At 49.1% G+C, this 25981-nt stretch overlaps 1 protein-coding gene and 1 long non-coding RNA gene across 3 annotated transcripts in view; one reads left to right on the top strand and one right to left on the bottom strand.

Annotated features, from left to right (window-relative positions):
- The window catches only part of LOC144821357 (uncharacterized), a 43961-nt gene extending 33072 nt beyond the window's left edge, over positions 1 to 10889 (bottom strand). The window contains exon 1 of the long non-coding RNA XR_013608338.1: positions 10831 to 10889. This is a non-coding gene — a long non-coding RNA (uncharacterized LOC144821357). The remainder of the gene's footprint in view (positions 1 to 10830) is intronic.
- The window catches only part of N4BP2 (NEDD4 binding protein 2), a 1406797-nt gene that overhangs the window by 787729 nt on the left and 593087 nt on the right, over positions 1 to 25981 (top strand). The gene's annotated exons all lie outside the window — the stretch shown is intronic.

The raw sequence follows: 25981 nt of genomic DNA, 5'->3' as shown, positions 1-25981 counted from the left end.
ATAATAAATCTGTAGATTGGCAATGTAAACATAAAGGTTTCCACCCTTCTCATATGAATGAAATCTTTATGGCTAGAAGAGAAGGGTGGGTTGGCCATTCGGATAAGAATATGAATGGCGATTGCATTGTTCTTAATTTTCGCAGACCCCAATTGGTTTGCCGCTTATTAAGTACTCGGGAGCAACTATCCATACAAAGCACTGGAATCTGTGCGCTCCCTATGGGCTACTTTTATAAACCACCATTTATACCACTTAGGGATGCCCATGCACTGCCCCTGGTAACCAATAGGTTTCATGCACTCTCCAGCTTAGACTCTCAGGATTGACAACCACCATCGATGGCCAATTCAAAGGACCATGTGGAGGATCCCCCAGGCACCACACCTACACTTTATAATGACCAGCTACCCTCAACTAGGGCTAATGTGGGTACCAACCTGAGTATTCTAAATTGGAATGTAGCAGGATTACAGCCTAGGCTTGATGACCAGGATTGGTTGTGATTAATAAAGGAACAAGACATAGTCATGTTCCAGGAGATCTGGGCCACTCACGATCTGTTTATTGAAGGGTTCCATTGTTTTAATGTAGCAACCTCCAGCCCCAAATCGGGCCGACCATCGGGGCCTATTTATTGGGATCAATCTTGCTGCTGGAGGGAGCTTTATAGTTGTATTAACTAATAGCCGCAATCACCAAGTCGTGTTTTACAAAAGGAGACTGTCTTTTTATCTGGTAAATTTGTATAATAATGATTTTCATTCTGTCCCTAAGCGGAATTTTATCGAGCCTTTAGACCTTATTTTATTATTATTATTTTTTCTTTTTTATATATTTCTTTTTATTGTTTGAATAATGGTATCATACAGAGCAAGTTGTATAATGTACATATAACATACTCAATGTTATCGGAAAAATCCTTACAATTGCGATGTTACATACAAGGATGCCCGTTTTTAGTAAACAACATAACTTAGGCTATCGGCAGTACCCCAGATATCAAAATATATGAGACATATTGTGTACAGCAGAAACGTGGCATTAAAGGCTAGTGCAGCAATGGAGGGGTATTCGGCTAATTGACAGAAAACTCTGGCAAAGGCATATAAGTGGTATCAGAAGACAGGGGGCATCTTATGCATGTACAAAACAGAGAAAGCAAGGTAATCTCAAGCAGTGTGTACTACAGGCAAAACATAAAGGCGAACAGCATATTAGAAGGAACAATCACGCCTTTGTGCCCAGACCGGCACTTCACCCCTAGGTAGTCATGCCATCACGTGACGTGGCAGTGGGCCCAGGGGACAGCAGCGCATCTCTGTCTCGCACCCACTGGAGTAACGGTTCCCATATGTCCCGTGGGCGAGAGGCAGTCGGCATGGACTCCCAGTAAGTTCCAAGTTGAGTGTGACCATAGGTCACGTCCGATAACCAGTCTGCAAATTTGGGGAGGGTTCTGCATCCCCAGCGAATCGCCACCTGACGCCTGGCGTACAACAGCAATAGAGCGTGCAGTTTGCGACATCTGTGTCAGCCACCCACCCCAATAGTCCCAGCAGCGGCGATGGCATGTCAGTTCTCTTTAGAATCTGGTTCGTTGCATCAAAGACTGCCGTCCAATAGTTATGAAGGGATGGGCAGCTCCATGCCACATGCAGGAAAGAGGCTCTCTCAGCACCACATTTCCAACAGCAACTGTCCTCTCTTAGACCCATTCTGTGGAGAGAATCAGGGGTGCGATAAAATCTATGCAAAAATTTGAAGTGTATTAGCCGGAGTTTATAATTAGGGGAAAGTTCAGACAGCTGCCTGCAGCAGAAGGACCATTGGTCTTCGGTCAGTTGCGGGTCAAGCTCAGCATTCCACACGTGCATAGAGTTTGGAGTGACAATGGGGGATTGCTCTTGCATTGCATTGTACAATCGTGATATCAACTTTTTCGGGGAAGCTCTGGCTAAAATGTTTTGGAGAGCTTGAAGTTGTGGAGGTTCCTCCGGAAAGCAGTCACCGAAAGCTTTACAAGAGGCCTTCAGTTTATGGTGCATGAACCTGTCAGTAAAGGACGGGGCCGGACCATCTTCCGCCAATTGTATATCACGGAACATGCCATTGGGATAAAGATCAGCGAATGTGTGTAAAGACACTCCTGCCAGGGAGACGTCTCCCTTACTATCCTCTAGACAAGGTAACATTGGGTTTTGCCTGAGAGGAATTGCCGGCGCATATAAAAGAGAAAGACCAGCACGCCTTTGCAACTCTCTCCACACCCAGCGCAGCATGCTCGCGGTGTCTATATCGAGCAACGGCCTCGGGGCTTTGCAAGAGAGGGCGACACTGAGTGGAAGCGGAGACACTGAATCCATTTCCACCGCCACCTATGTGGTTGATAGGGCGTGGGGTAAGCCCAGAAGTGCGCAAACTGGGCCTGCGCGCACAGGGCATAGAGATGCATGCATGTCTGGTGCACCCATGCCTCCTTGTCGCAACGGCAGCGTCAGGAGCGCCCAAAACAGCCTAGCTTGTCCGCCCGCCCATACCAATGTGAGTAGATGGGAGCGCAAACAGGCGAAGAAATGTTTCGTCAAAGGGATCGGGATATTAACAAAAAGATACAGGAATTTTGGCAAGACCACCATTTTCACAAGGGCAATCCTGCCGGCAATAGATAGCGGCAGTTTTGTCCATATGGCTACTTTCCCTTCGAGCCAGGCCACGGCTCTACCAAAATTGAGAGTCCAGATGTCTTGGATTTTGCGGCTTATCCACACTCCCAGATATTTGACCTCATCTGCCTCCCATCTCAGGGGGAATTCGGACCGTACCTCTAAGGTGTTGTCAGTTCGTGGAAAGACGACCGATTTGGTCCAATTAATTGAAATACCCGACAACCCAGCGAACTTAACAAACTCGCGGAGCAGCGGGTCCAAGTTTTCAGCTGGTTTCGAGACATATAGGGTGACGTCATTAGCATATAATGAAATCAATAGGCTGCGGGTGCTAAAACTTATCCCTCGCGCATTGTGGTGTTGTCGGATTCTGGCCGCCAACGGTTCCATCGCGATGGCAAACAGGAGCGGGGATAAAGGGCAGCCTTGTCGCGTACCCCGGGAGATAGTAAAAGGTGCAGATACTAGGCCATTAATTCTCACCCGCGCTTTAGGGGCAGTGTAGAGTGGACGAATCAGTGCTATAAACATTGGGCTAATCCCCATACGCTCCAGAATACGGAATAGATAGGGCCATTCAAGAGAATCGAAGCCCTTTGTAGCATCTAAGAATACCGCTGCGGCCTGTACATCTGGATGGAGGTAGTGTAGTACTGAGAAAACGGTTCGTAGGTTATGTGAGGTTGCACGGCCTGGGATGAACCCCGATTGGTTGGGGAGGGCTACCAATGGGAGCAGCGGCAGTAAGCGGTCAGCAATGATTTTCGCATATATCTTCACGTCAACATTAATAAGAGATAGAGGCCTGTAGGAGTCCAGGGATTTGCTATCTTTGTCCGGCTTCCAAAGTGTGACAATAAGGGCTTCTCTCATAGACGCCGGCAGTATCCCCTCCACCAGGGTTTCGGTGAAAACAGCGTGCAACCTCGGTGCCAACTCATCCACATATGTTTTGTAGAAGGCCGTTGTGAGCCCGTTAGGGCCCGGGGCCTTATTCAGGGGGAGACCTTTAATGACCTTAGCAATGTCTTGGACAGTGACCGGGAGGTCCATGTATTTGCGATGGGCATCGTTAAACCAGACTAGGGTGATGGAATCCAAATAGGTCTCAACCAATTCCCGTGGCAGCACATGCGTAGATTCATATAATTTAGAGTAAAAAGTGGCAAAAGTCGTCAGAATCTCCTCCTGGCCTATAACCTCGTTTCCCTCGGAGTCAAGGATGGTTTGTATGTAGGCGGGCGCCGCGGCAGTAGCAATGAGTTTAGCAAGCGTCTTGCTAGGCCTATCCCCTTCACCATATCTGCGCGCCTCTGCTCGTTTGCCTAGGAACTCAAGCTCGCGCTGCGCTTCTTCAGAGTAATCTAAAAGCTTGGCTTTAATTTGTGTCGCAAGTTCGGGGGTGGGGTTTACATAAAATATTCTCTCAAGATCTTTTAGGTCTCTTTCCAACGCACTAAGAGTACCCCTGATAGCCATAAGAACACCTGCATGACGCGCTATGCACTGCCCCCTGATTACCACCTTGAATGCATCCCATAAGACAGATTCCGTGGACACAGAACCAACATTATTATCAATTAGTTATATCAGCCCGTATTTCTTCTGTGAACGCAGCATCGAGCAAGGCGTGTGGTGGCAGGCTCCAGGTAAAGGCATAGGTGGGGGCACCAGGGATCTGCAGTTCCAATAGGCAAGGGGCGTGATCAGATAGCGAGCGGGCCAGACCCCCCACCCTGATCGTCCAAGCAGCTACATCTGAAGTTACCAACCAGAAGTCTAGTCTGGACCAGACCCCATGGTGACTAGAAAGAAAAGTGCCCTCCCAAACTGCGGGGTGTCGCACCCTCCAAATATCTACCAACGATCCTTCCTTAAGAATGTCATTTAGGGCCGTGCCTGCATGCGGGTGTAGGGGTCTGGGGGCACCTTTTCGATCTAGGGAGTCATTAAGCACTACATTAAAGTCTCCACCCCAAATAACTGTCGGACAATGCATCAATGTAATCTGGGCCCAAACCTTCCTGAAAAACTCTTGGTCGTCTACATTAGGGCCATAGATCGCCGCCAATACAATCGGCTTACCCATTAGAGTTCCATGCAACGCCACGTAACGACCCTCCGTGTCGCAGGAGATCGAATGTTCCCTCCAGTCGAGGCCCCTCCTGACCAGTATCGCCACACCTCTAGCATAATTTGAAAATATGGCAGTGTATACGGGGCCCCATCTAGCATGTTTAAGACTGGGTGACGGCGAGGTGTTCAGATGTGTTTCCTGCAAAAAGCATACGTCAATGCTGTGCCTTTGCAAATAACCATGCAGCAATCTCTCCTTCCTACTGTTCTGCAACCCTCGGATGTTCCACGTTAACACCTTAGTCACCCCCATTTGCCCATGTCTGATCCATGGTGTGCACAATCCAGCCCAGCCATAGTAATACCACGTAAAACGGCAGTGCAAGCCACAGTATTGAAGTACTGACCTTCAGCCAAACAACCCAGTGCCCCAACCCACCCCCCTCCCACACCAACCCCCCAATTAGGATGTGATAAAGGCCCCCCCAAAACTCACAAGGCGTAAAACAGTGAAACAAGTAAACAGTGGGAGACACCCCTCGGGGCTAGGCATCTCTAGCATACAACCCTATCTGCACAGGGTGATTGCGTTAAGGCAAGTGAGACCCAAGGCACTTATTTACAAAGAATATTAAAGCATATAATGGCATAGTGGGAGAGCCACGCAGCAGAAATATAATTCAAAAGGAGACTATGGCAGAGTGAACAGACTCAACACAGTGATACACAGCAAGGTGAAGCAGGAGTCACACTGAAACATTTCATCCTAGCAAGAAATAAAGCCCCAGTCGTAGAAGACATATCAACAAGAAGCTGTTAGAATTCAGTCATTGTCACTCAATCTTGCCTCAGCTTCTCCATCAGGTACAGTCTTCTTCCTCGCCCTAGAACCACTTACGTGCTTCGCAAATTTTAGAGCGGAGCGGGCATCTGTGAAGTAATTAGTAGTCCCCTCATGGACAACTCGTAGTTTTGCAGGGTAGAGGAGGGAATATGGAAGACCCGCTTGCGCAGTAGGCACTTTGCCGGTACAAATTCTTTCCTAGCTGCCTGCACCAGTGGCGTGAAGTCAGGGTAGAAGGAGAGATTGTTACCTTTATGTGTTATTTTACCCTTCTCTCTCGCCAGCCTGAGTATAAGATCTCTATCCTGATAGTTCAGCAGCTTCACGAGGATGGGCCTTGGCGTTTCTCCAACCGGCGGTTTTTCCCCAGCGCCCTATGTGCACGCTCCACATTGAAGACTGGTGATAGGTGAGGGTCAAAGAGTTCATGCAGCAGGTCGGTTATGAAGACCTCCATTTTCCCAATTGCCGTGGTTTCTGGAATCCCCGTGATTCGAACGTTGCATCTCCGAGAACGTGCTTCCAGGTCATCGGCTTTGGCACGCAAATCCTCAATCTGCTTCTCCATGTTGGTGAATCGCACCTTAGCGTCGTGCTGGAATTCGCAGCATTCAGTGTTGCGATTTTCTAGGCCATCCAACCTGGTCTCATGCGTGTTGACCTGTGCTCTCACCTCCTCAAGCCTAGCAGTCATTGAATCCAACTTAGTGTCAATGCTCCGCAAGCTAGAACGCACCTCCAGCATCAATGTCTTGACATCTATGTCCTGTTAGTCATCATGTGCCTCCGATTTCACACCCCTGGAGTCCTGAGACGGCTGCTTATTTTGGCGCTTTTGTTCAAAGTTGAGGCGCGGCTGTCTGGGGTCCCCCTTGCCCATCTTCCCAGCGTGGACAAGCGCTAACCCCTCGTCTACAACAGTCTCTCTGCAATATCTTGAAGCCACTCACAAAACAGGACCAAAAAGGAGCTGAACACAAGGCTCCCGGGCCACGGCACTCGAGTGTGACTGTCGGCAGTAAGGTAGGCGGTTGTAAATAGGAACGTGGCTGCGATGACTGTCGATCTTGAGACTCCACCACCCAAACCCCAGCGCTTCAGGGAGAGCAGGCGGCCCCGTCAGGAATCAGGTGCTTCCCAAGGCCCCGGGGGGCAACCCGAGCAGGCACAGGAAGCCCACAGGCCCCGCAACTGGTCGCCGGCGTGGGTTCGTGGATCGGAGGCGAGGCGTGCGGTATGAAGCTCGTATCGCTATTCACAGAACCCTCCACAGAGCTTGCAAATCAGTTCTAGCGGTATGTCGCCTCCTCCCACCTGCAGCAGGTATCCGCCTTCTTAAGTCAGGGCCACCATTTCAAACGCACAGAGGCGGTGTTCGGCGTTCACCCAGGTCGTCGTGGGTCGCTCCAATCTTGCTAGCGGCGATAGGCAAAGCGTCTCAGGGCTATTATAGGCAGCGGGCTATTTATGCGAGCCAGCAATGCGGCGACGGGGGATTCATTGAGGGAGCACAGATCGCGGGGCTACAGTTCCGCCCAATCCAAGATGGCGCCCACTATAAGTGGCGTAGCTCCGTTTTTATAAAACATATTTTCAAGCAGTACACACCGTAGAAGATGGTTACAGTTGGCCAGCAGAGCGGCGGCTCCACTCCCGCTAGTCCGATCACGTTTCGCAGCCTCCACTTAGCCAGTGGGGCGGTGTCACCAGCACGGCCTGTTCGTCCCCGGGCTCAATTTGGTTCAAGTGCCCAGCTAGGATATCGCCGCCCACAGCTTCCGCAGCAGCCCACTCCCGGTGACAGCAATCGGAGCACGCCACCGCCAGTCTCTTTACGCCACGGTCTGCCAAGGGCATCCGCAGGTACCTCTCGTCTAATGCAACCGCTCTATGCCAGTAGCCACGATGTGCCCCACGATCTCTAAGGATTATTTCAGGAGTAATAGCGCAGTCGGCGGAGCTCGCTTATTCAGCGGCCATCTCGCTGCTCGGCCAGCCACCCTTTAGACCTTATTTCTAATTTAGATTGCCAGCAAAGTTTGGACGGGTCTACTGGGATTGTTTTGGGTGGAGACTCTAATGCTAAATTCACTGATATAGAACATGATGTGGGGACATGTAACTTAGGTCCCCCCCTTTTGTAGGGGTGCAGAGTTGGCCATGCTTCTGAGCTCACATAATCTGGCCAATGTTATGGATTTGGTGAGCCCTATAAATGCCGCTAATGAACAACTACCAACATTTAGGGGAAGGGGCTGTCCGTCAACTATAGACTTCATCTTCATTTCCCCTTCTCTTGAGGATCAACTAATGGCCGCAGCGGTCATTGCAACGAATCATGGGGACCACAATCCCATTAAAGTAGTACTGAGACTGGCACCCCGGCCCGTGTTTTCCTCTGAATGGGGGCTAACAATCTTATGCCTTCAACTGATAACTTAAGGTTAATATGGAGGGGTGTTGATAGTGGAGAACTGTTCAAAACACTAGTGAAGGACAACATCCATATTATTAATTCCTGCCTGTCATTACAAACTGCACACACTGTGGTAGTTCATTAATTTTTCAAACTCTGCTTGGCCACTAAAACCCTCCTGTCAAAACCCGTCCCCTTGGTGGAAAACGGTCCCAGATGGTTCGACCGTGAGTGTTCAAAGGCCAATAGGAATCTACGTAGGGCATTGTCATCTAATCCAAGGTGCGCCTTAGATGTGCAACTGGCAAGGCGGAAGTATAAAACAGCGATTTCCAATCGGAAAGGAGCCCTTTTAAATGGGCTGCCACTATTAAAAAGGGCAATATTTGTTGGTCTGCTGTAAAGGACCTTCGATTTATTGGCCAGGTACTAACCCCTGTTAGCTGTACTATTTCTGCTGAGTTTTGGGAAAACCATTTTTCAAAAATCTATGCCACCCCCTCATCAGAGATAGATCAGTATGAATTTGGTCCACTGGCCAACATACAGATAACTATATTCGAAGTAGAAGAGGCTATCCATCAGAGCATTGGGAATAAAGCCCCTGGCCCTGATGGGCTACCAATAGATTTAATAAAATGGAAATCAGACTTTTGGGCCCCGCATCTTTTGAATGTTTTTAACCACCTAACCCACGTCCCGTTACCTAATACGTGGGCTAAGAGTATCATAATTCCAATTTTTAAAAAGGGAGACTGGTCTCAGCCTAGCAACTATAGGCCGATCTCATTGATTGACAACACTCTAAACATATTGGGAAGAGTTTTATACAATAAGATCTTAGGTTGGTCAGAGGAAAATGGCGTTTTAGAATCCTGCCAGCTAGGCTTCTGCAGCAAGGATGGTACAAATGACAATGTTAAACGTCAATTTGGTAATTGGGTAATATACCATTGCGCGGAAGTCCCCAGTCTATCTGGCCTTTATGGATTTGTCCTCAGCATTTGACCTCGTCAATAGGTCAAAGCTTTGAACTATCCTCTTTGCCTATGGGCTGGATGAGCCTTTGGTAAATTTTTTAGCGTACCTCCATAAAGATCTCCAGGCTCAGTTGAGGATTGGAATGGGTGGAGAGGTTTCGGGAGCCATTTAGGTAGAAAGCGGGGTCAACACTTTGTGTTTTGGCCCCCCTACTTTTTATTATTTACATTAATGGGCTGAGCAAATCATTAAAAACTGCGACCCAAAAGGTCGTCAGAATTAATGGGAAAACTCTTCCTGTGTTGTTATACACAGATATTGCGTTTCTCATAGGTCGCATCCCGAATTCTCTGCGTATTTTAGTGCAGACTTATGTCAATCATATGGATAGTTTGGACCTATGCGTCAATTTAAAAAAATCATATATAATGTCCTGTGGCCCTGGGAAACATCAGCTGTGCTTCATTGCTGTGGGTAGCCAGAAGCTTACAAGCACACGCTCTTTCCCCTACCTTGGGTTGGTCTTTGCTGTGAATGGCTCCTGGACTGAGCATCTTGCTCACTCCAGGAGCAAGTTCTCAAAGGCCATCAATTCAATTCTTAGCCTCCCCTGTCCAAAGACCTCTGGCGCTATTTTAACTATTTTTTTAAATTACAATGCACCCCAGTAGCCACATACAGGGCGGAGATTTGGGGGATTGCGAACAGTTCCTGTATCCAGCAGGAAGAAAACAGGTTTTGCAGGAAACTGTTGGGGATCCCAATTTCCACCTTGCAATATATTTTTCATAGAGAACTTTATCTTAATTATGTATCAGATTTTATACGTGCCAGACCAGCTCTTTTTGGGTACTCAGTTGGGAAGAATCAGGCTGCCTCTCTAACTAGAGAGATTATTACTGACTGTGTTAAGTGTGAGAAAGGAATGGATATCTCTTGGTTGAATGGAGTGCACCTAAGCCTGCCCAGTGTTAACAAAGAATGCATTTTTTTAAATCCAAGCACAGTTGACACCGCGCACAAAAAAGAGCTTAGAGATGCCATATATTCACTTTATAATACAGAAAGGATTGATATGGAATCTAAGAAATCTTCTGTTAGTTATATGTCCATAGAGCAGTACCACCATCCTCTACCTATATATCTCACCTTACCTATGAGTCACTGGGAAAGGAGCCTATTATTCCGTTTACGAGCAGGAACTGTTAAATTTGCACTGAGTTTTCCTCTTGGTTACCACCCCATTCTTGATCACGTACCATGTCAATGTGAAGGGGTGAGTGGCCAATCAATTTTACATTTTCTATTTTTCTGTAAATATTTCATGAAATATATACAGTGACTTATACCCATTTTTTAAAAAGAAGAGGCCTATCTGCTTGGATACTGCCTACTCGTGTATACTCACACTGGCTGATGAAGAGTTGGTTTTCCGCATAAATACATTTCTGAGAATTGCCACTCGAGCACGTAAGACTGTCTGATTCTTACGTTTTAATTATGTCTGAACACCTCTGTACAATTGCTAGATGAATTGACATTTTACACACATAGTAATTTATTTAGCACCAATGAATCTCTTTTTAATCCATTTGCCATAATGTTATGTTTTATATCATTGTAACTTATTCATTACCATGTATTTTTGTTTTTCACTCTCAGCTTGTTATTCAATTTGCTATGATGCTGTGCTTTTATGGGTACTAAGATACCCGAAAAAAGTTTATGAACTGAACTGAACTGTAATACATTTCGCTCTTTTCCGTGCCAACATTATATTTTAAAGACAAAAATACATGTGAAATAGCTTTTCAGTAAACATTTTTGAAAGAAGATGCAGTTACCTTTCTTCTAATACTTGGAACGACTTTATCCGTGGTTGTTGTAAACAAACTAAGATATTAATAAGTATCTGCAAACAAAGTAAAGAGACATTTATTCCACAGATAGATACACAATCATATATCCTTTACACTATATGACTAATTACTTTAGTGCACTGCAGGTACTTTTGATTGTGGGCACGTGCTTAGCTCATACATCACTCATGGGGTCACGAGGTATCTTTTTTTTTTTTCACAACTGTGTTTATTAAGGGTTTCAGGCAAATCATACATACAGTACTCCATAGCCAGGAGGACACTGCCAGTGGAAAACACATAATAGAATGCATGAACAGCCTAGACATTCAACTAACCCCCCACCCACCGTCCCGCCCCCAGCCAACAACCCCAAAAAGAAAAAAAACCCCGACTACCCACCCCTTATCCCACCCTAACCCAGTGCACGTGATCACCATCAGCTGCAGCATATAGTGTAAAGCACAATAGGCGTCCTGGAGCCACCTAGGCCCCGAGGTCACTGCCGGTAGGCAGTCCATCATCCAGGTCAACGGGAGGATCCAATGGCAAGTCTCTGTATTCTGCCCACTGCTTCCAGATCTTGTAATGTTTGCGGGGGCAGCCCCTGGCCTCAAACACAGGCAATTCCAGTCCCATAAGAAAATCTAGTCCCGCCCTCCATGCGCTGAGTGGGGGGGCGCGGTCACTCTTCCACGCCTTTGCCAAATCCCGTTTGGCGACCGTCAGGCCCAACAGAAGGAGGTGACGCTTATAGATGTTACCCCCTACTTGATCCATGATATGTAAAAGACCTAGTCTGGGCGTGCGAGGAAGGTCCCATTGCAGCACCTCTGACAAGCAAGACCAAACCCCACTCCAGAATCGAGTCAGACCCACACACGACCACACAGTATGCAGCAGCGTACCGCTCTCCGTCCCACAACGCAGGCATACAGGGGTGGCAATGAGGCCAGCCTTCCACAGTCTCTCTCTGGTGTAATAGGCCCGATGCAGGTACTTGAACTGTATAAATCGGAGTCTCACAGCGATGGCTGCCCCACGGGGGGACTCCAGTGCCTCCCTCCAATCATCCTCATCCAAGGGGCCAACATCTACTTCCCAGGAGGCCTTCAACGACAAGAGGGAAGAGGAGCAGTGAGTAATTAAGGTTTGATAAATTTTGGAGACTTTTTTATCCCCCAGATCCCCCATGAAGAGCTTGGCTTCAACGGGGCTAAATTCTGGGAGTTGGTCTAACCCCACTAGACTCGGCGCGAGAGCGTGACGCAGTTGTAAGTATTTAAAAAATTGGGTCTTGGGCATGTCGAATTCGGCGCTAAGGGCTTGAAAGGTTTTAAGAGTAGTCCCAGTAAGGACATGGCCTAGCGTCGAGATCCCAATAGAGTCCCATCCACTAAACCCCGACAGTGAGGCAAGTGCAGGGAGCCGGCCATTGTTCCAGAGTGGCGTTTCCGCTGTTAGGCGACCCCACCAGCCCATACGACGTAGCACCTGTCTCCAAAGCATGAAAACCACCTGAGTAGCCTGCGGCAGCTTCCGCCGCCGGCTGGCCGAGTATAACAGCGTGTGGAGCGTGGCATCCCCCATAAGAAAGCGTTCCAGGGCGTATGCCGGGTCATCACGCCCACCGTACCACCACTCATTCAGAACCAGCAGATGAGAGGCTTGGTAGTAGGATAGTATGTCTGATGTAGCGAGATCGCCACAGTACGTGGAAAGGAAACAAGTCCGCAGTGCCACTCTGGAGGCACCCCCTGCCCACAGGAAACGTCCCAGTACCGAATTCACGCGACGGAACCATTGTGGGTCAACCCTATATGGGAAGTTCTGAAGCTGGTAAAGGAGTCTAGGGAGGGCGACCATCTTAAAAATCGCCGACCTGCCATAGATGTTAAGGGGCATGCGAGACCAGGTCTTGACGTCCGACTGAACTCTGTCCCACACCGGCAACACATTGCGCTCCCATGCAACCGCGGCAGATTCAGACAGGAAAACTCCCAGGTATTTTAGACCACCAACCGCGACTTGCAAGGCCGAGGCCCAGGGGAACACCTCCGATCTCCCGCCCAGCACCCATAAAGTCGATTTACGCGGGTTAAGGAAGAGTCCCGACACTTCACCAAAAATACGCATTATGTCTAGGATCCGCGGGCCAGAACGGTGAAGGTCTGTCAGAAAGAAGAGGACATCGTCTGCGTATAACGCAATCCTGTCCGAGAGTCCAGCTCCCCACACAAAGCCCCGAAGTTGTGCATCAATGCGCACCCACGCGGCCAATGGTTCCATGACCAAGGCAAAAAGGTACGGGGAGAGGGGGCACCCCTGGCGAGTCCCCCTGGCAACTGGGAACTTCTCCGACACAGCCCCCGAAACACGCACCGAGGCGGTGATGTCTGTGTATAGAAGCCGGACATACGAGACAAAAATTGGACCGAGGTTGAGTCGCGGCAAAAGAGCGAAGAGATAAGTCCAACTGACTGAATCGAATGCCCTATCGATGTTCGCTAGTAGAAGCGCCGCTTGTTCTCCCGTCGCTCCCATCGCATCGACGGCCACCTGCGCGCGCCTGATATTGTGACGCGTCGCCCTACCGGGCATAAAGCCCGCTTGATCCGGGTGGACTAAATCCGCCATATACGGGAGGAGGCGGTTCGCCAACGCCTTGGCCAACAATTTGGCCTCAAAGTTGATCAAGGATATGGGACGATATGACTCGTGTCTGTCGGGTGGTCTGCCTGGTTTCTGAAAAACCACAATTTCTGCCTGACGCCAGTCAATCGGCAGGCTACCACATTCCCGCGCTGCCTCTAGTGCCCGCCTATAATGCGGCCCCAGCTGCAAGTGGAATTTCTTATAAAATTCGCTGGGAAATCCGCTCGGTCCGGGCGCCTTGCCAGTGTTGAGTTGACCCAATGCATCGCCTAGTTCCTCCGCCGTCAAGGGGAGTCAAGGGCGGTCTTGGCTTCGTCTGTAATCGCGCGAGGGGGAAGGTCAGCGATGAACTTGTCAATAGCCTCCGGCGGGAGACTGTCCCGAGGGGCATATTGTATCGCATAATAGCGAGCGAAGCTCGCCGCAATGGCAGCCGGATCCGTCATGGCCAACCCGTCTTCGTCCACGAGGCCCGGCACAGTAACCGGCTGCAGTGTTTGTTGGCACAATCTATGGAGCATGGTGCAAGATTTGTCGCCCCATTGGTAGACCCTGCTCCTCGTAGCCAGCCAGGCCAGTCGCGCCTCGTCAAGTAAAACTGAGGCGTAAGATTGCTGCGCTTGCAGGAGCAGCCTGAGAGCTACCCCATTACCGTCAGTCCGACACCGAGCTTCCAACACCCCTACTCTATCTGACGCCGCCACTATAGCCTCACGACGACGTCGACGGGCTGCAGCACACCAAGCTATGTCGATGCCTCGCAACGTGGGCTTCATGGCCTCCCAGACCATCACCCCATCAATCTCCTCAGTCAGGTTCTCGTGCCAGTAGTGGGCAATCGCTCCGCGCATGTGAGTAGTATAGTCTGGTTGCTGGAGATGCCACGAGGACATCCGCCACCGAAACGGCTGGGGCGACCTGTGCAGCGTGATCTGTACTACGACTGGGGAGTGGTCCGACAGCCCACGAGGCTGAATCACGGCCTGCTTCACTCTGTCAAGAAAGGCCCCCGGCACAAACACACAGTCTAGTCGGGAGAAGGAGCCATGCACAGCAGAGACATATGTGTACTCACGCGACCTGGCATGCAAATGCCTCCAGACATCCACCCAGCCCAGCCCATCAACCATCGCCTTCAAGCGAGTAGGGGAGGTGGCCACCGCAGTTTCCTGCAGCCTTCGCCGATCCAGGCACACATCTACCACATCGTTCCAGTCACCACCTATCACAGCCAAAGAGTCCGGAATCTCAGCCCACAACGCAGAGGCGCTCAGCCAGGGACCATTGTAGAGGAGGAGGGGCATACACACAGCCAAACACCACCGGCTCCGCGCCTATCACCCCTTTGACAAAGACATATCGACCCTGGGGATCCAGCCAATGACGCTCGTGGGTATAGGACAGTCTCCTGTGTATAAGGATGGCCACCCCTCTCGAACCTCTAGAAAATCCCGCATGAAACACTTGAGTGTAGCCAAAGCGCTGTAAGCTTAGCACCTTTGTTCCCAACATATGTGTCTCCTGCAATAGCATGACATCAGCTGAGTCTCTCTTGCCCCAGCGCAACACTGCCCCACGCTTAATTTTGTCCAACATCCCCCTCACATTCCAGCTTAAAATTCTCATAGATCCACTAGTAGGTGTCAATTGTGCGGGATCAGCCATTGTCCTGACGAAAAAGTCTCAGAAAGCCCCAGGACCCAGCCCAGGCACCCTGTAGCATGCAAATCACTGTAGCCAAAATCACGTGCATCCCATCCAACACCCCCCCAGCCCTCCCAGCTCCCCCAACTGACACAACCCCACAAACCACCCAACACCCAATACTCCGCCTCCCCCCACCCCTATACCTCATGAAACCTTGAAGTACCTGTCGCGGCATGGGGAGCTTCGGGCCCAAAACATAGTGCCCAAAACCACCCATACCAATGGATCCCACTACACCCCCCAAACTAACGGGAACTACCCTTCGGGGCCGCCTCCCAACGTGAGAGGACAAGGCTGCCCATATGTCAACACCCCGAGCCCCAATGAACCACTAGTGACCTGTAACACGGTCAGGGCGAGGCAATCAGGCCTCACCAACAGCGCCCCACCTGAGACAAACCAATGTCTGGGTCTCACCACCCCTGGCGTTAGTTCCTCGGCCATCGCGGCAGTTGCTCCGGGCCTCTCGGATAGTCCACTGATGAAAAGAGAACTGACTTAGGAAATGGAGGTCTCATGATCATCAAAGCCCTTTCCCGGACTGATCAGTGTCGGACTGTACACCATCCCGCGGGGCGCTCCCGGAATGGGAGCGTCTCCGCGACCGAGATTTCCTGCGTCTTTTACCCCTAGTGGAGGAGTCACTCCTCTCCTGCGACGATCCACGTGATGGCCCTGGGTTCAGGCCCGGTTGGGCGTTCGGCCGGAGCCGGATAGTCTCATCCGTCCAACCATACACTGCCTCTGGAGTATCGAAAAAGTGAGTCTTGGACTGGAAAACGACGCGTAGACGGGCCGGGTAGAGCAGTGAATAAGGAATCTTCAAACCCCGGAGCTTGGCTTTCGCATCTTGGAAGGAGCGACGCTGCTGCTGCACTTGTCTGGTATAGTCCGGGAAAATCATGATCTTATGATTATCGAACAGCAACGCGTCCGTGGCCCTTGCTTCTCGAAGTATGGTATCCCTATCGTGAAAGTTGAGGATTTTTGCGATGATTGGGCGCGGTCGTTCTCCCACAGGCGGTTTCTGCATCAGGGCTCTGTGGGCCCGTTCGATCACAAAACAGCTCGAGAGGACATCTGGGGGGAGCCAACCTTCTAGCCAACGCGTCAAGAACGCATCTATGGGCCCCTTCTCGCAATCCTCCGGAAAGCCAATGAAGCGTAGATTATTCCTGCGCGCTCGCCCTTCTGCATCCTCAACTCGGAGTGCCAGACCCCTCTGAATCTTGTCCATCTCCGCCACTTTCTTCTTTAGGGCACCAACATCATCTTCCACTCCCGTGATCCTGGTTTCAGCCTCTGTGATGCGAGCAACCGCGTTTCGAAGGTCCTGGCGCAGAAGCATGACATCAGCCCCAACGGCCCCGATCTTGGCGTCCAGTGAGTCCCTGGATTGCGTGATGGCCGCCATCAGGGCCGCGTTGTCAGGTCCCGCGTTCTGGCTGCCACCCGAGGCTCCCGACCCCCCGCTGGGTCCGGTAAACTTGTCGATTGGACCTTGCTTGTTGGGTCCAGCGCCGCCCCCACCTCTTGTCATGATCAGGGGAAGTCGGGCGAACCCCTCCGCACCCGCAGTAAAGTAGACGTAGAATGCACTCGGGGGCTTAGCTGCACACCGCAGGTGGACACACCAAATCGGGGGGCACTCACAGTTCTCTGCGTGTCGCAGTCGGATCAGGCCACAGTCCACTCCTGGGCAGCAGGCGCGATCCCCAGGCTGGCGGGGATAGGTTGCACTGGACACTGCCTGCCACCGATCCACTGCCCAGCCAGCACAGCCGCAGGATCCGTAACAGTCCAGTCGCAGAGGGGCCCTCGACCCCACGCGCCACTGACCACAGCGTCGGCTCCCCCAACAGAGAGCCAAAGACGGTTGCGCCAGGCGGGGACCGCCAACCTCAAGGTCCCGGCGTCCAGAGGCCCAGCAGAGCACAGCACCACTCCGGTGTCCCCGGGGGCCAGGTCCCCCAGTCGTCACAGCAAAGGCAGTCCGGGGAGCCCTCCGTCACGTCCCCGGGAACCAGGCAGCCTCAGTCCCAGGCAAGGGAATTGTACCTCCGGACCCACGCCACCAAAAGGGGGGCCAACCCACAATGCAGATGGGCCGCAGTCACGGGGGGTCTCCCGTGGCACCCCCTCCTCACGACGAATGGCGTCCTGTGGCAAGAGCTCGGTCCACCAACCCCAGGGGCACCCAGCGCCGACTCACCACCTCCCAGGCGCGGGTCAGCACAGCGTCTCCAAAATCGAGGCCCCGGCTTCTCGGGGTCAGCATAGGCCGCAGTGGTACCGGAGCTTCCAGGGGCCACCCCGGCGTGGGAGTCCGCTCCACTGGTCACCGCCGCAGCTCCTTTCACCTCCGGTGTCGCAGGCACCAATCAGGAAGGCTTCCCACCGGTCCGACCAGCGGCCGCCAGCCGATGCCTCGAAAATTGAGGTCCCGGCTCCGCCTGCCGGCCCCAGGCCGCACCACTCCACATCCGATGTCGGCTCACCAGAGCAGCCGGGGGGACAGCGCGCCTCACCGGACAGGTCCAGATGCTGCCAGGGACAATCGCCACTCAGGTAGGGCAGGTAGCGGGCTCGGGGGTCAGGATAAATGGTAGGATTGTGTCAGGGCAGGCGGGAGCTCTACAACGCTGCGACCGCCATCATCGCCCGGCAAGCCACGCCCCCCCACGAGGTATCTTTTGAGACTACGTGTGAGCTACTGTTTGGGGTGAGGTGGCGGCTGAATTTGAAGCTTCAAGTGAGAGAAACCGCCTCGGACAAGGGTTGGGCAGTAATGGAACAAGCTAATGCCCTATACCAGACACTGTAAAAAGCTGGGACATATAAGCGTGGACTTGTGATGCACAATGAGGCATTACACACCTGCAGTGTAACTGGGAAACATCCTCCATGAACCACATACTAACGATCAGCTCTACTCCCCACCCAGAGGCAACATCATTACCCTGAGAGACAGTGTCACTGTCACAGGGCTAAATATTCAGTATTGGCCACCTTTGACCCTGCTGTACAAACGTAAGACCTATATATTTGCATTAGGTTTGTTTTGTTTTGGAATAGTTAATCGTGTTGTTGAGGAATATGCGTAAACTATGCTGTACTCCTAAACTGGGAACCCAATGAGGGACGTTTGTTTTATTATCACGAACAAGAAGCGATGCTTCTCTCGCACCATGTTCATGATTTATGACCCCGTGAAACAATACAATGGTTGAAAAGAAGTGTGTCCTTTGGGCTTGAAGCAGGGTGGCTTCAGACTTGTATCAGGCATCATGATTTGCATTGCTGGGTTTTATGTACGGCATACTGGGCTTATGCGGTAGAGGAGGACAAAATTGTGTGGCACGGTTGACTAAATTATACAGCAGGAAAAGGCAAATTATGCGGCGTAATGTTTCACTTTTTGTGATCGTGTTACTTCATTATTTTGATAGTTTTACACAAGTTAAATATTAACCCTTTCTGGGCAAATGTTTAACCTCATTAGTAACAGTTTGAACCCAAATAAGCTATAGAAAAGTGATACTCAGCCATTGTAAAAGGTCTTCCAATGCGTGGCAACTCGTGTTGCTGTGATTTTAGTAAATCTTGAACTGTTAGAGCTAGAAGCATTTTATTAAATCTGCGGATTAGGCTGCAGCTGATGAACTTTGTGATGAAAGCACCAAATTCATAATTATGTACAAAACGCTGCGATGCTGCAAGAAACCACATCATTACAGTGGCCCTAGGTATGATAATAGTATGGCAAAGAGGCATCCTGCTATAGGACATTGTATCCCGTGCACCACAACTGTAGCAATGAGTACCCAAGGCAAGCAGAGATGAGTTGGCTAACATTTTTAAAAGTCAGAGGGGATCTACAGCAGAAAAGGAATTGAGTGTTTTTAGTCCAGAACATCGAATGTGTTAGGAAAAGAAACGTTCGATGCATATGACAGGGCAATGCAGCATTAGTTTAGATGCTTCACTACTCTGTACTCGACAAACGGTAAAGAAATCTACAAACTATGTCCAGAATACAAACACTAAACAGCAGAAAAATAAACGGCGAAAAATGATCTTCACATAAATGGAATTACTATACTGTGCTATTACATGTAGTCAAATCGAAACCAGCAACAGTATGAGCTTAAGGTAATTTCAGCATATTGTAAGTCCTTCAAATATCCCTAAACCAAGCCATGTGCTACACCAAACATATATAAAGCTCCAAACCCCTGCCCAGGCTGCCTCGCTCTTGACTCATCCACGGTCTCCGCCTCTCTCCAAGCCGGTTTTAATGGCTGAACTCGGACTTTCTCTTTTCAGCTTTCTGTTTTTCGAATGTAGGAAGGTGACCACGGGCATATAAGAGTGACAGGAAAGGTGACTGCTACTGCCCTGGGTGAGAGGACCTGCCCCCTCCATCCAGGACCAGCCTCCCCTCACTTTGGACAGATGTTCAGTTGAAGCTGTGTCTGATGGTGTCCTTGGGCATGGCCTATGCGGAGTGAGGGGACAAATGTCTGGCCTATCATCGGGTATGTGACTTCACACGCCACCATAGATGTGTGAGCGGTGTGTGCTGGCAAGGTAGATCGGCGACTTAATGCAGCTACAGCTGGCGACACGAGTGGACAAGCACAGTATTTTTCTGTTGATAGAACGAGTGTTTAGAGCGTGGAGAACAGTAGCACCCGTTGTTGTACAGCACTGCAAGGCCAGTATGAGCATGATAAAACGCATAGCTCTGCAAAATAGTAGTTGCACGATAAAAGACTGCATGGCTAAAAATGTAGCAGACAGAGACAAGAATTTAAAGGCACGCAAGCAGTGTGCACGCCCCTGCTTGCTCCCGCTGCAATACTCAGAGGGAGTGAACTTGCGAGAAATGGTGGGACATGCACCCACAATTAGCCAACTGCAGGCTGCGATTTTTAAAGGACACATAAAAAAGCCAATCCAAAGCCTGGGAGGAGTCTGACTCCACAAAACAGATACAACAGATCGCCTAACAGCGCAAGTGCTGTTGGCTCGACCAAAAAGCTCCCACCAAGCTAGTGCAAACTCAGGTTTTCCTGGTCATGCTGGTGTGGGCAGGGTAACCACTATCTCCTGGGGGCCAGTGAGCCGGCCCTAGGTAATGGGGTCCCCAGGGCCATTGATAGACCAGGGAGGGGGCGCCTCGCAACCCCTCTCCATTTAAGAAATCTGCCCTGGGGGTGTGATCCTCGGGGTCTTTAGAAGGTCAGGGGGCAGGCCGCGTGGCCACCCACTTCATAAAAGCAAATGTCGACCCTGGGGGTGGGGCTCCCTGGGGCCTCCAGAGGCACGGAGAGGGGGGGCTGCGCTGGCACCCTCTCATAAATAATAATGGCCCCGAGAAGGAAGGGCGCACAGCCCCTTCCCCTTCGTAAACACTGCACTGGAGGCAGGCTTCCCGGGGCATAACATAACTAAATGCACCCTGGTTGCCATTTGTTTTTTTAGGTCGAACCATAGTGTGCATGCTCTGTCTGCAAGTCCTGCTTTAATCAATTAAACTACTGTATTCCTGCCTCCTACTTAACATTGGTGCACTCCAGCGTCGCTCTTCTTCACTGCCTCCTGTCTGGTTCCCGCAGCCTATACCTCACTTCCTTTCAAGACTGAGGAGCACCGGTAAAGTACGGAGTACGTTCGCTTGTTTAACATATGTTCCTATCTGAGCACTCTTTTTTTGCTTTCCTTCACTTCATATACGGGGGCTGCTCTTTGTATTTAGCACTGCGCCAGCTTTTTACATTTTTAAATCATTTTTTAGGCACACACATAAATTGTATGTATTCTGGCACCGCGGATATTTAGCAAGGCGCCTGCTTTAAAAAAAATATTTTATGGTGCTCATATAACAGCCGTGCTTTATATTTAGCATGGTGCCCGCTTTTATGGGAGGCCGAGGGAAGATTAAGAAAAGACCAGCTGCTTCCCACCCTCGCCCTGCAGCTAAGCACACACTACTTCACAAAAGCCCGAAGCTTTGGCCCTCACTTCCTGGCACTACATATCGTCCCTGCCGTACTGTACCACTCAACATGGCAGGCTGCAGCAGCAGGGATATGGGGGCAGTGGTTGAGCTGCTCCCGGTGATCCCAGGCTCACCTGCTTCTAAATAACAAAGTGTACATTTTAAGGTAATTCTGTTAAACTTTAATTTAAAAAGGCACACGCAGGAACTTGCTCCTAATTTGTTTTTGTGTTTTGTAATAATTAACAAAACAAGTTCAGTTTCTGAACGTTATGCTTTTTTTTCAGTTTAAACGTTAATGATATAGTATATCACCCAGGAACTACTCAGCGGACAAGCTACCTGGCCAGGCTGTATTAATACTAATTCGACGGAAGCTGGCTGAAAAATTCATTCACAATGATAAACTCACAGAGCAGGTCTTGGTGGGAACTGGGTGAAAGGCGCGGCGTGGCACACATGCACATTGCATTTGAGTACACATCTTACAGAAGAGAGAATAAACATCCCTTTTATAAAAACCTTTACAGTCTAATAGGATTTTATCAAAAACATGTCCATGTCTTATACGTAAAGGTATCAGTTTCACTCACAAAAAGCTAATGCTTTTCGTAATGAGGTTTCTTTTTTTCCAAGCGAACTTTATTAGTTTTTTGCAACAAGCCTTATGTAAGATGTGCACTCAAATGGTAAGCAACGACTATAAGTACAAAGTGTGTGTTTATGCACCACTTGCAGGTGTTCTAAACACATAAATAAAAGGCATTGTCATTCACAAAGTCTCATGGAATTGCAGTCTTTTTTAAAACAGGATAAAACAGGTAAAGGGGAATAGAAAGCAAAAAGTGTCATACAGGAAGTGGCTTAAAGATGTCTATGGAAAATGCATGGGGATTTTATGTTTTGGGACCCCACTTTTTTTCTCAGCCCGAGCTTGATGGATCACCCCAGAACTTTCCAGGACGGAGCTGAGGTGCATGAACTGTCACACCCCAACCTATCATGGCGGCACTTCTTCCTGTAAGACACTTTCTGCTGTCTCTTCACCTGTTTCATCCTCCAAAAGGAGGAGGAACTCTCACCACTGTGCATTGTACACGTTCTAGTAACTCTGGTGGTTGGTTTTGACTTCTGGTTGTTTGCTTCGTGGTTTTCCTTGTTTTCTTGCTTCTTCTCCTGGAATCTTTTCTTCATCTCCTGTAACTCTGCTTTATCTCCTGAAACCCTGCTCCATATACTGGAATTCTGCTCTTACTGCATTCGGCCCCCATCGGTCTCAGTCCTGATTTTGTGAATGCCAGTTTTCTCAACAATTCTCTGCTGTGGATATCCTGTCCGCCCAGGTGTTATTTTATGCTGCTTTGCTTTTTCCTCAAATTGTGACTCTTCGTGGAGTCATCTGTTGATTCCATATGATATTCCTTCGTATTAAGCAGCATGGAGGCAACAGGAAGAAGTTGCTCTTACTTCAGGTTGGTTTGATGAGAGAAAAAGCTGGAACTTTTACTTTCATCTATTGTCATCAGGCTGAATCATCTCCTGTGCCTAGGCTTTAAGATTTTCTCTGATCTTTTTGCCTTTAGGTTGCTATCACCTCTCATTGTGGTTCCTAACATCTTGCTCGTGTTTCCTTTAAAGTATCCCTTACTTTTATATTTGTATGTCTGTCTCCATGTGTTTCTCTCAAACATAAACATACATTCTTTCGGTGTGCCTTTTTTTTCTCTTTCTTGCTATATCTCTGGTCCATACACTTCAGTAGGTCTTCAGGCCTTAAAAAATCTGAATCTTTTTCCTGCACTGCAGGTTAAGTGACTTGAATAATCCACTCAACCTAACTGTTATGCAGTTGGCCCATAAACTTGTCTTAAAATGTGTGATCCTAGGCAAATCTCTTATTTCACCGGGTTGCCTTTTTCTTCATTATCACATATGAGAGCACCTTCAAATGTGTAAGTTCTGAATGTCTGCTCTATAAAATTCTTTTGTTTGATTTAATTGACTAAGCTTTTTCTTAATGTATAATACAAATCAAGCCCAGCTATAGGATATAGGTGGAGGGTACACATAACCCCTAGCTTGCTTCTTAGTTTGTTAATAGCATTGTCATCAGGGTGGGAAAGCAATGGTTCTCATTTCATATTTAAAAATTCTCACTTAATAAATATATTACGTAAGCTTGATGTGGTAGAGCAATGTCATTTGCAGAAAGGTATTTTCCATTAACCCGTTCAGTGCTCATGACGAGCTCATCTCGTCATCAGGCACGGTCGCGGCGAGCTCAGCTCGTCATGTCCGTTGCGCCGCGCCCACGCAGGAATAATTACCCTGCTGTGCTTGGCGTTCCATTGGAAAGGGCGTGGTAGTGACGAGCTGAGCTCGTCATGAGCACCGCGGCGCTGCGTGCGCTCCCTCTCCCCCCAGCACAGCAGGGGAATTAGCCCCCCGGGGGAGGGGTTAAATGACCACCAACTTTCCCAGTTCTGTACAGTTTTACTGATAAAACTGTATAGCATACAAACGATAGTGTGTGGAAATTAGGCTTCAGCACACATATTCATCATTTGCACTTCACCAAGTAAAGTATTCTGATTTGTTTTGATCCTGATAATTCTTTGTTTCCATCTCACTTCGGAATTCTAAAAAAGTGCTTTCCTAACTACTAAAATATATTTTGAACTATTGTACAGTTAATTTACAAGCTTTTTAACTGATGTGTGGGCAGCACAATTGTCAGACAGTTCACTCTACAAAATCGTCTAACTTTGTTGTCAGAGAAGGAAAAGTAAACACCAGTCTTTAAACAAAATAAGCAGCAATTTGTTAGAACATATGAACTGACATTTGACTTTTGTCTTTGAATCCACAGCAAATGTGACAAGATAAAAACAAGAATTAAAGGCATCTTCATTTTTTATTCACTTTCTGAAGGGGAGCACAGTTATTACTCCTCCTGGTCTGCTCTTCCCCTCTTTTCTCGAGTTCTGTTCCACTCTCGATAACATACTAATAGAGGTGTGGCGGGTTTGAGAAACAAAAGGGGATGCCTAGTCCCTACCACCCTCACCCCCCAAAGATAGTTGAAAATTGGAATACTGGTTCTCTAAGCAGAGCAGCAGGGAGCAGAGTTTACTTTAAAAAAATGTATTACAGACTCAAACTCCATCGGCCTATTTCTTTTTGTCCCTAAATAGCAACATTGTTTTGTATGTTGTCCTACATAATTGAACTACACATAACCTATTTGAAAGCATTTTGTGTTGGTTTTAATTACCAGGCTCCTATTAGCTGCCAAACAGGAAATAGGCTTCCTCTAGATAGAATACAATCCTCTGTCCGTTATTATATAATAATGTGGTGGTGAATATATGCTTAGGTGTAATAAATACCATATTCTGTAAATGACCACAATGTAAAATTCTCTTGCACGTTTTATGCTAGTTTTGCCTACTGAAAAAGCGAGTTACTGTGCCCACCACATTTAGAAGCCTACATTTATTTTGATGATTCAATCTCTAGGTGTTTGGGAATGTCCTGATTACTTACCGGTTATACTTATTACTCTTAGTCTTCCTCATCCTCAGCCCAGTCATAAAACATGAGGTAATATTCACTGACCGGAAACAAAACAGGACACGCTTGCTAACTCCACCCACCCTCCTGCCAGGGGCTATAATACTATAGCCAGAGCTAAGCACTTCCTGACATACGACGCACAACAAAGGCCTGACACAGGGAGAGTGGGTGGGAAAGATGACTGGGTCGAGGACGAGTAGGAGTAGGACTAAGAGTAATGAGGATGACCAGTAAGTTATCGGGCCATTACATCTATGCTCCTCATCCTCAACCCAGTCATAAAACATGAGGCATAACAAAGTAGACCCCACCAACGTGAAGGCCTTTGGCACACTAGCAGAAGAAAAGCAGACAATACACAGGAGAGAAGTGCACCACAGTGAACTTTAACCCCTTACATAAGGGTTACATCCTCGGCTGCGGTGCTGCTGTGCCAAGGATGTAACCATTACGTCCTCGGCACAGCAGTCCGAAATCCCTCTGCTGTAAACAGCAGAGGGATTTTTTTTTCTTCAGCCTCGCAAGCTGGCTAAGAGCTTCCCAAGCTGCCTTAGGCATTTTTTTTTCTAGTGTAATGAGGATTGGCAGGCATGACGCGCCTACGTCATTACACTGAAAGTGAAATGAGGCGATCGGCCCATTTCACATTCACAGCCTACTTGCTCCTGCGGCTATCTCACCCACGAGCACGTAGGCAGACGGGAGAGGTACCATTGGAAAGGGGAGAATCTCCCGTTACCAATAGTACCCTTCCCTAGTGTATCCCTGCTTGGGGCTCGCCGCTGGAGGCAGAGCACCAAGCAGGAATCCACCAGGGAGGGGGGAGCGGCCCCTTGGGCACGGACATTTGCTCCCCCCATTAAAATTTGGCAATGATCAGTCTTTCTACCTCCCATGGGGGCCAGATGGGGGCAGTAGCCCCCAATCTGCTCCCTGGGGGTGTGGAAAGCACTATAGACACCAGGGATTTTATTTTGTGCACAAACCTAGGGATGGGGCTGCCCTAAATGGGCATTATAATGCCCACACCCCTGCCTAATATTGGTGCAGTCTTTCTCTCCCTCTGGGGTGCAGATGGGGCAATAGTCCCCAATATGCCCCCCAGAGGGGCAGAATGCCCACTAGACACCAGGGATTTTTTATAATCGAGGGGTGGGGTCTGCCTATGATGGGCATGCCAATGCCCCCACTGCC

This window comes from Lissotriton helveticus, chromosome 2_2 (assembly GCF_964261635.1).
Source record: "Lissotriton helveticus chromosome 2_2, aLisHel1.1, whole genome shotgun sequence".
Classification (NCBI taxonomy): Eukaryota; Metazoa; Chordata; class Amphibia; order Caudata; family Salamandridae; genus Lissotriton; species Lissotriton helveticus.
Note: the sequence above shows the minus strand (reverse complement) of the source record. Positions and strands in the feature narration are given on the sequence as shown.